A 16,031-nucleotide genomic window follows, 5' to 3' on the forward strand; every position below is an offset into this window, starting at 1 on the left:
TAAGAGCATTACCTAAATGATGCTGTCGGAAAGACATGCATTACCATTCTTACTTTTATGGAATATTGTTTTAACCTTTCAGGAAGGATATATTGCAACAGTATTATGTAGACAGATTTTTGCAGAGGACTTTCTGAAATATATGTGTATACATATATATGTAAATATATAAACTCATAGGCAATTCAAGAAACTTACATATCTACCAAAACAGTCATGTATATGTGTAGATCACTATAACTTCAGTTTCCTTGGCATCCAGCAGTATTTATACTGTTTCAGAACTCCAGATGAACATAAACCTGACTCCTTGTCTTCTCTTTGAGCAATCATTTTTTTTTAACACCCGTGACCAATTTCCAACACTTTCAGCAAGAATGACAATGAAAAGTATTGCTTTTGCTCAAAAAGTAGCAAGTCCTTTTCCCTCTGTTCTTGTATTTTTGCCATGTCCCTTTTTAAAGGTGTTTAATGTAAACACAGTTACTCCTTTCTCTTACCTGCATACCAGTGGCTTTGCCTGTGTTGTACCTGCTTCATTGTTCCAATGAAGAAAAGCTTATTCAGCTGATTCAGAGTCAGATACAAAGCTAGCAGTCGTTTTCTTCCTAATAGAAAAAACAGTGATCTAAGAAAACATGGATGACCAAGATGCAGGAAAACAATGCAAAGAACTCATTACATCAGAGAGCATTAATCATATGTACACATGCACAGATTAATTCCCCAAACTGTCAAAAGAAATGTCTGATATAGAAATTTTTTTTTAATATCTGCTAAGGGAGAAACATTGCTGTGAGAAGTAATTAGTGTACTTTGTAATTCCATTTCAGTGAAACATAATACCTTGCCTTCCGTATTCTATACAGATATTATTTCCCTTATTAGGATTGAGGGAGTTTGTGCTCTCGAATTAAACTTATTCCAGTTTCTAGGTTTTCTGGAATCTTATATATGTGTGTGTGTGTATATATATATATATATATATATATATATATATATATATGATTTGTTTTTTGTTTTGGTTTGGTTTTGGAAGTATCAGAACTCAGTCCATCTACTGTAAAACACCTTACATTTAGTTACTTAGCTATTTTTAATTTTCTCTTTCCATCATATCATCACAGTACTTGTACGCCTATATGTTTCCGGGTGAATTCTTTAGCCAGGAGCCATCATGTCTCCTGGCTACCAGCTGAGTGCTAAAATTCACAGTGAACTTAGAAGAATGGTACTTTATCAAGTAGTTGACACAGCAACCTTGTGAAGGGCACTACTACTTAATATAACATCTGTCCTTAGAAAAATCATTGAACCTACACAAAGAAGTTCAGTCAGAGAATCTGGGTGTTCAGGACCAATTTTCAGATGGTTCAGACCACTCAGCTTTTGCTTGGTTCCAGTAGTTCTATTTTAACTATGCTGAGATTTGAGTGCTGTGATTCCCTGCTGTCTACAGCAGCTCTCTTCAAAGACTGCCCTAGATATGACTTTCAAGAAACTATATATGTAATTTTATGTCACTAACTCTTCATAAGAGCCTGGATCACCTTGAAGACAGTGTCTGATGTCACTACCTGGAGAGATCGTTTTGTTCATTAGGAAAACTGTATCAGCTAGCTCCTATGAGGCAGCATCCTGACATCATTAAGTAGATAGATAGCTAGACATGGCACAAAGACTCCATAGGTAAGAAAAGAGAGGCAAAAGCCAACTTAGCTAATATTTCAAGGGTCTTTTTGAATAAAAGTTTTAAATGGGCTTTATATAATCTATGTAGAATTTTAGTCCTGCCTGATACAGTCACTGCAACTGAATGCGTAAACTACTTTTCAAGTGAAGATGGAGCAACTTTCTTTTAAAAAATAGATAATTGCTCGGATGATATAAAGCACTGAGCAGAGGTGTTATTTAATACCGTTCTGAATCAATATACTTTATCTTCTTTCTTTTACTTTAAAACTTCAAAACTGTAGTGGGGAAAAAAAAGAGTAATGGTGACTATGTTTTGAAGATAAGGGGTCACTTCTGAATATTATTAGTATTTCAGGGCCAAAAGCAGATTTAATATTGTAGGAAAAGGCATATGGGACAAGGTAAGATTGCAAGATTATTTCAAAATTTCACTATGTCAGTATTTCTAACATTTTTTTAACCCTTATATATTTCAGAAATTAGTAGATTAATGATCTAGGTTTTATTCTCATTAAATTATTTGTCATGAGAACTTTGAGCAATTGTATAGCCAATAAATTATGTGAAATCAGACTGAGTTGTGTTTCTCCTGGTTTTCCACATATTGTTCTGATGCAAATCTACCATTGCTTCCAACTACAGAAGGCAAACAGCACTCAGACTAATAAAAAAATCTGAGTGATACATTAACCTATAATGCACAGAAATTATCATAATTAAAAAAAAAAAAAAAGTTAAATTCAGACACATTAACAGACATGGATACATAATGCAACAAATTATACTGTTGTTACCTTTTAAGAATATAGCTTGCATACAGTATTTTTTATAAAATAGGAAACAGACATTAAGAAGAATTTATCGATCCAGACTGCAACTGCACAAGTAAATATCTTTCTCCCGGAATAAATTTTATGCTAAAGCTTTAAGGTGTTGTGTGTGTTTTTAGGATCTTAATGTATGATGGAAAACTTTCCACATATGTCTTTGACTGACCTGTACTGTTGTTCTTTTTAAGTTGATTCTTATTTTGGTCAGTTTGTGGTGAATAGACCATACAGAAGGAATCTGCTGGCCAGTTGCTGTAGATGAAATAGATAGGTTGCAATAGAGTTCCCTCATCTTTGTGTCTCCTGGTCTCAGGAATTCTTGTGATGCACTACCAAGACAGAAAGTTCTTATCACTTTATTAAGCTTATGGTCACCAAATGTCTTGATGTTATGGTGGAAACTGTGAAAAGAGAGTATCTTAGGTCTCTACCCTGGTTTTGAATCACATTTATTGTAATTTATCCATAATCACAAACAAAAATGATATTTGCTGAGGTAATTTAATAGTCAGGCACTTTGCCCATTCTATTTAAAAAATGTCAGAGAAAGAATTTGAAAATCCTGGATTTATCATTTACAGAGATTGTCCTGCAGTAACCTTATTATGATGGTAGGCAGGAGATTTCTTAGAGATCATGGACACAAAGGAAGCCCATACAAAAAGACAAAGATAGGAATGTGGAAGTTCCTGCTGGAATACTCAGATTAGCTGTGCATCTGTTACGCTACTCCTACTCGGGTTTTTTTATGTTGAAACACAGAGCTGTATTAATGGAGTATGGTAAATCCTATTCTCCGGGCATCAGGTTCTGTGATGCCTGGAAAATCAAAGCACAGGGAGTTGTTTAAGCTTTGCAACAATGTAAGTAGGGAGGTGTAGAACTAAAAATATGTTAGGTGTAAGTATATTAAAGAGTGGAGCATACATACAAATTGATAATTAAATTTTGCTAAAATTGTTCTTTTATAAATAATAATTACATTATTATTGTAATTATATTCTGAAACCAAATGTTGACATAAGTTTGACTAAAATTATTCATACAGTCAAAGCAATCTCATTGTAGGAAACAAGGTGGTGAAAAAAATAAAGTTAATACACAGCACAGTTAGAATAAGGATCTGCTTCTTCAGAGTTTTATTTTGAGTGATCTTTCTGGATACTAAGCCACATATATATTAAATTGCTATGTGTTAATTCACAAAAAATTAACAATAATTTTAATTTTAGCAATGTCATATATTGATTTGTTTCTTCCTAATCCACACCAATCAAAGTTAAATATTACAGCAATGAGATAATATTTCTATATTAGTCAGAAAAAATACAAAAATAATTCCATGTAAACAAAATTGGAAATGTGACAGGGATAAAGTAATCTTTTAACTTATATCACAAGTCACTTAAATGTGATAGAAATTCTAATGCTACTAAAAATGTTGACAATTTGAGTATCTTAAAGAACTTGGAATCCAAAAAATACATTTCATTTCAGTAGAATATTTTCTAAGACTTTTTTTAAAAGAAAAATCAGTTTGATCTGAACAGTTACAGTTTTATACTATGTTTCTGCATTTTTACATAACTTCATTACAAGCATAGGTGGTTCTGCATTTTCACTAATCAGGCCATGCAATGACAGTTTCTGCAGAGCTTCATGACCTTGCTTTCTATGGACCATTTTTAAGAACCATTAATAAATATGCCATCAAGTTTAGATAACTAGAACTGATCTAAAATATTTTTAAAACAAGAATTCAAAGTATAGAATGAAATGGTCTGTAATGATAAGAAGATGCTCATCAAAGACATTAAAATTTTAGCTGAAATAGAGATCTCTGTACTCAGCACACTATCTGAGAGCTACAAGATTGCAATCATAACAGAGTAATGAAAATGGATTTAGCTGATGCCATTTCTCATTTTCATTACCATCATTTTCATGAGAATGGATTAATATTGTGCTATTTTGTATTCTTGTTGCAATTTTTGTGACTAAATGGATTCATAACAAGCAATCTTCTGTTCCTGTTAATCTTTGTCAAGAAGACAGGACACCAAAATTTGCATGACCCATTTAGTTCAGAGGAATATGGAAAACTTTCACAGTTTTGCAGACTCCAAACTTTTTTGGTGGTTTGGATAGTCTAACCCTATGTGATGCTTACTGAAGCAATACTAGTAAAGAACAGAAAGCACAAGGAACATGACAAATCATTATAATAATTTTTTTCTTAATGTCATTTATGTCAAGAACAGTAGAAAGTACAAAATTATAATGTCAACAGAGATTAGTGAATAGGTTGTAAGTGATTTAGGTAGATATTTAGGGTTTTACATATGTATGTAAATGTAAGGATATATAGCCAAAAAAACTTATAGCTTAGATAAGTGTGTTAAACACTTGAATCATGATAGTATGTCATAAGGTATTGGTGACAGCTGAAATTAAAATCCAGTATGTTTTGATTGTAGTGAAATATATAGGGTGAAACTTTAAAAAATTGGCAGAGTACTTCAAGGAATATATACAATCCTTTCTGTATGTATATACATCTATGCATTCATGTGATAAATCACTGTGCTATTCGACTATAATTTTGAACTAGCACATTTGAATGAAGTTTTGTTTTTACTTTATCTTCATAATGTTGCTTCAGTCCATATTCGATACATAGCTGAAATATTTAGTAATAGTTTTGAACTAAAGTAACTACATACCAACATTACACGATCATTGACATTACATGTCTTACAATCTGAATGTATTTTTGCTTTGAAAATTATATGCTGAAAGGAGAAAGAAAATAACATGGTAATATAACTAGAGCAGTGGAAATGTATGAAGCTGTCCTTGTCCACATAAGGAAAAGCTCTTATTCATGTATTGAGAAAGACTGAATGTGATAGTAAAATAGGCTGATGCACTAGGTGTCCTTAGAAAGGTGGTGAACATGCCATAGCTGAAATATTTATACCAAAACCTGAATCTGGATAAAATATGTTAAATTCTGTAGAAGTTTAGCACTGAGATGATTTTAAGGTTCATAATAGTCATTTTTTAGAAACATAAATACTGTTAAAATTCTACTGAACACTCTATCCTTTTCCCTACATTTGTCTTTACCTCAGTATCTTTTGTTTGAGCTGCATTTAAAATCTAATGGTAACACAAACAGTAATCAGAAAGTGGAATTTTCTCTTTATTGGGAATATTTTTCAAGTAAAGTCTGATCAGCTGATAAGGTACAGAAGTTCTAAGCAGTATAGAATAGTGTATAATCAAATAATATTTAATATAATTCAATAGAAAATTTTGAATGAAAACTGAAATAATCATGATATCAATATTATTAAATAATAATCAGCTTGTAAGAACACCTTCGAGCATCTTCTACTTTATCAAGTTCTCTCACTTCATAGTACCTTAACTCTTTACATCAATCTGTTAAATGAAAGCCAGGTAGAGAGAGATCACATTTTACTACTGCCTGAAGTGAACCAGCATATCATCTTTGAATAGGAACTCAGTAATTTCTTATTTTCTGGAATGCTGGACTAAAATGATCTCTTATTTTCAGAAGTGACCTTTTCTTTCCCAGAAAACTGAAGCAAAAAGTCAAAGGTTTTGGGGATTTGTTTTGTTTTGCTTTAATTTGAGTGAAAATAATTCTAACATGAACTTTAAAGGGAAGCCCTTATTTTCCAATTAAAATCTCTGTAAGCATTGAGAAAGGAAAATTTAGACGATATCTAAATTCTTACTGTGTAATCCTCTTCTGAATGCTTTTCAGGATTGAGAAGCCCCAAGTTGTTTTCAAAGATGCTCACCAAAAGGTGGTATGTATATTTTAATTTCCCTGACAACATACTTTGGAGAATCTGCTTGACTAGTGTTTAGATGTTTTGAAGGTATGTCAAGTCCTTTCAGGATATTTTTCAGTATGTAAACCATCCACAGGAATATCTGAAATGTTCATCAGATATTTTCCTACACATAGCCTTCTGGATATTACTTTTGTCTCTGTGTTCTAGTTTCTGAGTATCATATTATCTATTTCCCAAGGAATTATATAGCTTTTAGTTGAATATCACTGTGCTTATAGTTTTTAATACAAGGTTCATGTTAAAGTAGTAGTTCCCTTTAATACCTAGTATAGTCTTCAGCTGTTTATTTTGCATATAAAGAATTTAAAAAGAGGAAATACTGATCACACAATAGCAGACAAGTGGGAAATAAAGAGTCTTGAAGCTTTACCTTTCTGATAAATCTTTCTGTGTATAGCCCCTTGTATATTTGGGATCTAATTAACAGTGAACAAGATTTTATTTAAGATATTTGCTTATGTCAGCATCTTTCATTGCTTTCAGACTGAGCTTGAGAAATCGTACACTGTATTATTAAACATCTATAGCTGCTTTGGTGTTAGACTGTTTCTTGATCAGTATATGAGTATTTGAATAAGACTGTACTTTGACCAATAGTCTTTCCTTTTCATGGGAATAGTTTGTAGACCAAAAATTTCAGAACTTGGCTTCTGTTGTGACCCAGACTGGGACCCCAGGGAGTCATAAAGGTTCTGTGATCCCCTTGGATTAAATTAAGGTGAAATGACACCAAACAACCAGTTAAAATGTTTTACTTGTGGTAGAAACAACTTAAAATTGGAAAAGGATAGTAAGCAATGTGGTCTCTTATTGATAAATCTATAGGAAAGAAAAAAAAAAAAGGAAAGGACAGAAAGAGAGAGAGGAAAGGAGCCTGGTTCACCACCCAGGTTCCAGTGTTGTCTCAGATTCAGTTATCTTGGGTGGTGGGTGCACACACAGCAAAGTTTTCTGTCAACTTTTAAGTTAATCTTTATCAGCTGATTATCATCCTAGACCAAGAGAGGCAGGTATTCCATGAACTCTTTTCCATGAGAGATGAGGAGAGGGTGGAGCAGCAGTTCTACACATGCACTGATGGGGAATAGGGTGTACCAACCCCCTTGTCCAAATGAGTCGGTGGTCATGCTCGCCCTCCCTCCTTCTTATTTTTTTCCCACAGTTTTTGCTTAGGTCATTCTGATACTGGTTATTTATCTCTCTTATTAATCTTTTAACATGAACATATGGTTTCACTCAGTCCACATTCCCTCCTTTGAGGCTTATCTGAGAAACTTGGCAGTACAACCACAAGGGAGTGAAGCCATGTATCCTTTGATACACTCCGATCTTCCTTGGGCAGCATTCCTTAGACTAATCACAAAGGCCACAGCTTGTCCTTAAGGCTTTCTGTGTTGATGAATGTTTGAAGTATCAATTTCTTCAGTTCCTTACAGCTTCAAAACACTACAGCTCCTTTTCTCTGTCTCTAGCACATGAGGCTGATATATTTCAATATATTTTTTAAAGAAGAGGAACAAACATATTATTTAAAACTACCATCTTGTAAACTCATTTTCCACTTGTGCTCTCTGTTTACATTGTTTTAAATTGCTTACCAGGAAATAGGTATTCTCCACACTTACAAAATCTGAAAAAATGTTCTCTCTTGATTAGATCTGTAGTCAATGTCTTCACGTTCATTTTTTGGCAAAAAATATCAGATAGAAAACAGTGTTATATATATAAGAAAAAAAAAAAAAAAAAAGGGAAAAAAAGCAGTATTAATATTAAATGTCTTATCTATTATCCCCAGAGCTGATGACTCATCAAGCAGTCTCAGTATAAAAGTCAGATTTGCAAATAAAACAGAAGTCCTTGCTCAAGGGACTGTTGATTAATTAGGCATTAGGCATAAAATTCATATGACAGGTTTGGGAGCAAGAACCAGAACTTGGAGCTGCTTTGCTGACTGTATAAGGGCCTCACTTTCACAGGAAGGAAAGCAAATTTCTCAGCCTCATGGTAGCCATCACCTACTTATGCAAAATAATCTCTAGAAGCATATATATTTGAATGACCATAAGGAAAGTAAGATACTGAGCTTTATTCTCCCACTTCTTGCATTAATGTTTTAGTAAGAAGACAATTATATCCTGAATGGATGAGACCTTCATTCCTGAACTTTGTGTGACTCCTGTGAGATGTGGATTTTGAAGACACCACTGCACTCAGTGTTTCCAATTTCTTAACTATTGCCTTGATAAGGCAATTGGCTCTGTTTCAGAGCTGAGGGCAGGAAGGCGGGCACTCCTCTGAGAGCAGAGGCGGCAGCTCCGGCGCGGGGGTCTGCGCCATCTGCCCCGGCGGTGGCCGGTGCCTCCCCCCAGCCGGGGCTGCGGGAGGGGGAGGCCGCAGTGCAGGCCTCAGGCCGCAGGGAGCGCCCAGACCTTTCTCCCGGGGCAGGGACGGGCGGCAGAGCTGCCGGCAAAGGGGGAGCCCGGGCGGAGGAGTTCTGGCAGCTGGTGGCTGAGCTGCAGGAGGCAAAGAAAAGTCTCCCCTTATAAGAACCAGCACAACTAAGGAAAGACAACAAGTGACAGTAGTAGGCGACTCTCTTCTGAGAGGTATAGAGGCACCATCTGCTGACCTGAGGCACTCTAGAGAGTTGTGCTGCTTAGTGGAGGCTCATATCAGCAATGTCACCAAGAGAGTAGCAAGCCTCGTACGAGCTGCTGTTTCATGTGGGCACCAGTGATACATCCAGCAGCAAACTGAGGAGTATCAAGAAGGATTACAGTGACCTGGGAGTGATGGTAATGGAATCTGGAGCACAGGTAGTTCTTTCATCAGTCCTCCCAGACAAAGGGAAGGGGTTTGAAAGGGTGAGTAGAATGTGGCAAATCAACATGGTTATGGGACTGGTACAACAGCCAAGAGTTCAGATACTTAGACCATGGGATTCACTTCGAGACACCTGGTCTACTGGGAGCTGATGGAGTCCATCTGTCAGAGAAGAGGAAGAACATCTTCAACTTCCTCTTAATATTTTAATCTTTGTAATGATGGGGACTGTATCAACATTTATCTCCCAAATGGTGAGACTGGCATCACATCAAACTCCAAGACAGCTGCTAGTAAGGTGACCTGGATTTCATTCTTTATTTTCAAGTTTGTAACTGGAACTACCTATGTCACATCAGATTTGAATGTCTCTGACTAACCATATGTATTGTCTTCTCTCATCTATGTAGTAATCCTTAAGGATGTTGTACCTTCTGTGTTTATCTATATTAATGTATCCACATTCAGTATTTTCATATTTGTACCAAAAATATTCATTCCAAGATAAAATATAGTTTAAAAGATTAAATACAGCTTGTGAATTTTCATTTTGATCAATATCAGATGAAAGGCTGTGAATACATACTCTATATTTACTCAAGTTAAATTTTACAATTATTTACGATTTAAATTCATTAACAATTACAAATATTTATCATAGCATAGATCCAATTAGATATCTCTTTTTTAAAGCAAGCAGTCCTCCTCTGATTTGTCTGTCCTTATATGGGAGTCTTCTTACACCTCTGAATGTTATTAATGCTTTCTCTTCACTTTTTAGTCCTGATGAATCCACTTGAAAAAGGTTACAAGAGAATTGATACAGCATTGAAGACTATATTAAGTATTTAAACAGTGGCAAAATAAAGATTCCTATTTTGTTCTTAATTATTTTTCTAATGATACCTAATATTCTGTTGACCTTCTGGACCACAGTGAACAATAGGCTGCTATTTTCAAAGAGCTGTTTGAGATGATTCCACAATCTTTTTTCCCAAGTGGGAACAGATAATTCATAGCACATCACTCTGTACATAGAGTTAGGATTATTTTGCCTATATATAGTACTTCGAAGCTACTATCACAGTTTTATCTGACTTTTTTTCACGATCAGTCAATGAACCTAAGCTCAAGTGCTCAAGATGTTTCTGGCTGGCTAATAGTAATTGTTCTTCACCTTTTTCTAATAATTTTGAGTAAAATATTTTTAAATGGCATTTAAATAAGGAATCTATTCTCCCAAATACTCATTTAGTAGTACCAAGTCACTTCTCCATCTTCTTAATTTTTCTTGAATTATTTTACTGAATACATAGAAAATTATGTAGAAGACTCTTTATCCCTCTTATTTTACAAACTAACTAATGAAAATCAGCTGAAGTCACTAAACTAATCATAAGCCATTAACAGTGCAACTCTACAAATAAGTCTAGTTTATTCTTTCCCCAGTAAAATGTAGTACTAAATCCATGCAAGATTATAATTCTCAATGAGGTCAATAGGTTACTTCTGTTCTTAAATCATGGTACACACTCTGAATTTAAAACAGTGTGCTTCAACCATAGATAAATCTGGTAAAAAAACATGTGGGACTTTTCTTTTAAAAAAGAAAAAAGGTTTATTTTTAAAATAGAAACAAGCAAATATCTGTATGTTAACAAATTATATTAGAGATGCTTTATGCAATATCTCATGTATTTAATATAGTATTATGGTACAGATCTACTGATGACTTCTGATTAGTATTGACTGGTTACTTAAGTGAAAAAACCCTGTAAGGTTAGGACATCTGATGTGTCGCATAAAAATGCTGAGAAAAAACTAAAAAGCTTCCAAAGCCACTGATGAGAGAGGGTCTTGTCACACAGGCAAATAAAGAGGCTACTCATACTCTAATTACTGTGTATTTGAGAGTAATCTCAAGGTTTTAATAGACACAAATTATCTCTTCTAGTTACTGTTGCGGCTTTCTTCTTAAAACACTGTATAAAGAATACAATGCCAAAATTTCAATTACAAGAGTTATATGTGAATTGGGGAGTTTATGTACAGAATACGTATTTGCACATTAGATGATACATTGTCATGAAGAAAGACTTTACCTGGGTGTAGATGAAGTTTAATTAGAGAACATTTGTAAAGCAGACAGAGATATTAAGATTGGAGCTGTTGAATAACAGTCCATTGTTTTAGATATCTTTTCTTTAAGGCTGAACATATTCGTTCCTATACATAAGTTATTACAATAGTATGTTAATGTATCATTGCATGTTAAAAGTAAACAAAAAATGAAACAATAAATCAGGTGACAATGAATTACACAATGCACTTGTCAAAGCTGGGTTGCTTAAATAGAATCAGAATGTGTACCATGGATTTTAGCACTCAGTATCTGTAGATATTACTCTTATTTCAACTTTTGTTTCATAGAATCTCTTGTACAGTTGCAGCTCTCTTGATCTTCTTACCTAATTCCTCCACCTTGACTTCATAGCCCAAAATACTGAGGACACACATATAAAATTTATAAAAGTGTGAGAAATTTCTCCTTTTCTGGAATTTGTGAAGCACAGTTCAGCAGGAGAGATCTGACCTCAGAACCCACCACAAAAAATTCCTCTTGGCAGCCAGCTCAGATTTCCTCTTTACCATGTAATCTGACTCAATGGAAAAAGCAATATCTCATTGTCAGGTGATGAAGAGAGCTAAGTGTTTCTGGGTTTCATTCAGGGAAAAAACTCAAATGTAGCAGAGGTGGAAAGGAAAGATATTATGGGTAAATTTTGATGTCTACAAATGAGCTACTTTGAATTACAGCAGTTTTTGTGGCCTATTACAGTGAATGATTATAGTAATCAGCATGGATATTGATGTCATTGTGAATATCAGAAAAATATTTTTGAAAATTAGAATTTGTGACAATTATTTGTATAAGTAATAACAATTTTCAAATTCTAAATATAATTAGTGCACTAAGTTATAGATCGAGCAATGAGTTATTTTTTGTTGTAAGGGTATTCTTCCACAGATAACACTACTACTTCAAAGAGTTTCACTGGGAAGTGGGAAAGAAGAAAGGAATGTAGTTAAATGAAATGCGTGCTTCTTTTTTTTTTTTTTTAATTTTGGGAAGAGGTGGGTTGAAGAAGCATAGGAACATCATTAATCTTGCATGTATTATAAACTGAAAAATTAAAAAAAAAAAAGACTCAGATGAAAGACTGCATTGGTGTGATTTTATATCAGAGCTTGTGCAGTGAAACCCAAATTTATTATTTTTGATATTTTGAGGTTGGTAATACAAGTAACTCCTCATGAAGCATCTGAAAGTACATCATATGTGTCATTCAATGCAGAATTTGGAAGGATGGAGAGGTTCTTTCCCATGTCTTTGTTATTAACACCAGCTATAGTGGTATAACAAGTGCAATACGACACCATGATATTCCCTTCCTTACCACCACTGTTTGACATGGACCTGAAAAGCATCTTCCAAATTGTATTTTGCCTTCCTTTTAAATAAGTAGTCATAAGATGAAAATAGTGGCAGTCAAGTCAGACCTTTGTTCATCCTTATGTGACTTGTTCAAATGATCACATGATCACGAGCTCTTTGTGGGAAGGCCTGTTGTTTTGTTTTTTTGGTTTGTTTTTTTTGTTTTTTTGTTTTTTTTTTTTTTTGTTTTTTTTTTTTTGTTTTGTTTTTTGTTGTTTTTTTTTGTTGTTTTTTTTTGTTTTTTTTTTTTGTTTTTTTCATTTTGTCTGGTATGATGGGACCTTGGTTAATGACTGGAAACTTCATGGAACTATTATGATGTAAATACCTGTGAATTTTTACCTTCATCAATCAGACTGGATCATCTCTCTATCAGTCTGAGTGAGACCTCAGACAACATAAAAGGCAAAATATTGACTGTGTGACTAGAGTTGTTTAAGAATTTAACTAATAGCTTGGAAGACAACAGTTATTGCTGGTGCCATGTCCATTGACTGGAATAACAACAGAGACATTTCATGCTCACTTATTCAAGGAGTGGCTGCCTCATTCTATTTAACTTGTTTGGGATCAAACTGATTTGAAAAGGAAGTGAAATGGTTGCTTCTATTATATTGAGGATGTTCTTCTCTCAAGGACTGTAGAGGTGCAGCTGCTTTCAAGATAAATTGCTGTACAGAACAGAACAATTCTATTTCAGATGGTAGAATTTACTTTTAATATGAGACAAGTTGATTCTGTAGAAACTACATCTGTTAAATATATTGTATTCATAAAGTCTGTTAATTAAAAAGCATTCCATACACTTAAAAATAGAAACAAAAAGAACTCTAATTACTTCTCATTTAAAGTAAAAGATGTTTCGTACAATTATTTTTCTTTTTTTTCTGTTGTATATTGGAGTACCATTGTCTGTAGTCATTTACAGAATTACTTTTTTTCCATTTTTCAAACCCTTGGTTTCTTAATATAAAACAATTAGTATCTTTGTAACACAAACACTTAGATTTTCAAGCATGCTTCTTCACTGTTAACTGGTATAGTGCAGAAGAATATAGATGACAACTTTTCATTTGTTAATGTTTCCACAGATTTGGATTTTTACAATGTCTGATTGAAACATTTTGTGACTAGAGTGGCTTTCATATTCATGAAGATCTAACTTCTGAACAGGTAAGAACATTACATACAACAACATGTGATGTCACTGTAAATAATAATTATTTCAAGGTAGATTTGATCACTTGTTTTGAAATCAGCCTTAGCTGTTAGAGTATTCAGTAACCTCTCATCTTCATAAATTTAAATTTAAATTCCCTGAATTCTAGAAATAGAAGCATGTTGTGCTAATTAATAGTATATTGTCACTTCTAAAGTCACTGTCGTTTGTGGGATATTAAACTCACAGCTGTCGAATGAGGTTGCTGGCATTACACATATGACTATTCAGTCTGACATATATGTGTATTAGGACCATAATATATGGTTTTGTAGTGTAGGTGTCTGTATAAAAATAATAAAGAAATAACTTCAGTGTCTGAAGCAGTGCTTGAAGGAAGTGTTCTGTAATATGTATATTTTGATACTATACCATGAAAACATCTGAAATAAAAACAAAATGTAGGTCTTTTTCCTTTTATAATATCATTAGCATTGTCATGCCTTACAGAAAACAGTATTACCATACAAGATGAGAGAATAGAAATTATCATAATTTCTGATCACCTGCAAAAGAAGAAATTTACTAATTCTGAAGAAAAAAAAATAATTGTCCATGCAATTGTGATTCCAACAGATTCCTAGATAAACCAGATTATTTTGCTATAAACAATAGAATGTACACAAGTATATGTTATACTGGTAATATAATACTTCCGCTGTTATTTTGAGATCTGAGATTTCAAAGAGCTTTCACAAAGAAGGTTGTCATCTTTATTTTCTTTCTACAAATAATGACGAAACTTGGAAACTGTTAATTTTTATAACAGTGAAATAATATGATTCAAAGACTTAAAAGTAGATAAAACAAAATTAAAGTAGACAATAGACAAAATAAATCCAATGCCTTCAGCTTATTAGAAGTGACAGAGAAATAAAAAGTCACTCATTACAAATAATCTAGGGACCTACCTGTTAGAAAAGTTTAGCATATAAAATGACATTTTCTACTACTTCTGTGTTGGTAAACAGATCTGCTGCATATTGCCCATAACATTTGCATTTATCTAAAGCACTCTGAAGAAAAACATCCGAAGCTTTTAATGTTTCAGAAAAATTCTAATTTCTTGTATTTCCTAACCAAGGTGGAAAATATTTCATGTGAAATTCCCAACCAACCTTTAGTATCTATGTACATATGTGTTATCTGGTATGAATATAGTGTTCATAAACTTTCAGTATTTGCCTTAAGCAAAGATCAATGCAACATTTAATTAGTAATGTAATGTAACGTTAGTATAACCACAAAGAAGTTGAATAATTGAATTATATTTGTAAATGAACAGATACAGATATGATGACATGTTGGGCAGGGGGTGAATTTTTTGTGTTGACTTTTTTTTTTTCCATTTCAGTATTTTTTTTTTTAACAGAATTTATCTTCTATTCCAAAGATAAAAAGTATAGCCCAGAAAATAACAAGAAGAATAAAAATGCTGTGCATTATGGAGGACTGTGTTTTGCAAAATCAAATCAATTTTTTTAAACTTTTGCATATAATCAGACCATAACAAAAACTTTGCTTAATCAGTATTAATCATGATTAGAGAACTTACTTGAAGTTATTGAAAGCAATTACATAAGTGCATGAATGATTTTATTAATTTTTAATGCAAATGTATTATTCATAAAATATTTAATCCAATAAAATTGTTTGATAAAAATCAGGGAACATACACTGAAAGCATGGTAACCTAATAAATATTTGATTAAGGCCTTATTGTAAGCAAAGATATTTTTACATAAGTGTACTCTGAAATTATACTTGGTTATTTTTATTTTCTTTGCACCTACTAAAGGCACAAACTTTCCATCCCTCCTATAAATTAGAACCATCTTATTCTAATGTACAATATAAAATAGTATTATCAGAAAAGGTAGCATGCTATGGAAACTAGTGTTCATTTAAGCATAAAAAGTTTTAATATTTCAATATTTTCAAATATTGAAATTTCTTCTGTATTTCAGTTCGTAATATTCCATTCACAAGCATAAAATATCTAATGAGATCTATGGCCTAGCTGAGGTCATCAGCTGTCATAAATGAGATAAAAATCTTATTCAAACTTTTTTCTTCTG

At 33.2% G+C, this 16,031-nt stretch overlaps 1 protein-coding gene across 1 annotated transcript in view; it reads left to right on the forward strand.

Moving 5' to 3' along the window:
• EYS (eyes shut homolog) overlaps positions 1-16,031 on the forward strand; it is a 1,055,438-nt gene that overhangs the window by 10,474 nt on the left and 1,028,933 nt on the right. Inside the window, exon 2 of the mRNA XM_033002767.2 lies at positions 13,826-13,907. The gene's annotated coding sequence lies outside the window, so the exon portion shown is untranslated. The remainder of the gene's footprint in view (positions 1-13,825; positions 13,908-16,031) is intronic.

The sequence above is a fragment of the Tyto alba genome, unplaced genomic scaffold (assembly GCF_018691265.1).
Source record: "Tyto alba isolate M040663 unplaced genomic scaffold, T.alba_DEE_v4.0 Super-Scaffold_40, whole genome shotgun sequence".
Lineage (NCBI taxonomy): Eukaryota > Metazoa > Chordata > Aves > Strigiformes > Tytonidae > Tyto > Tyto alba.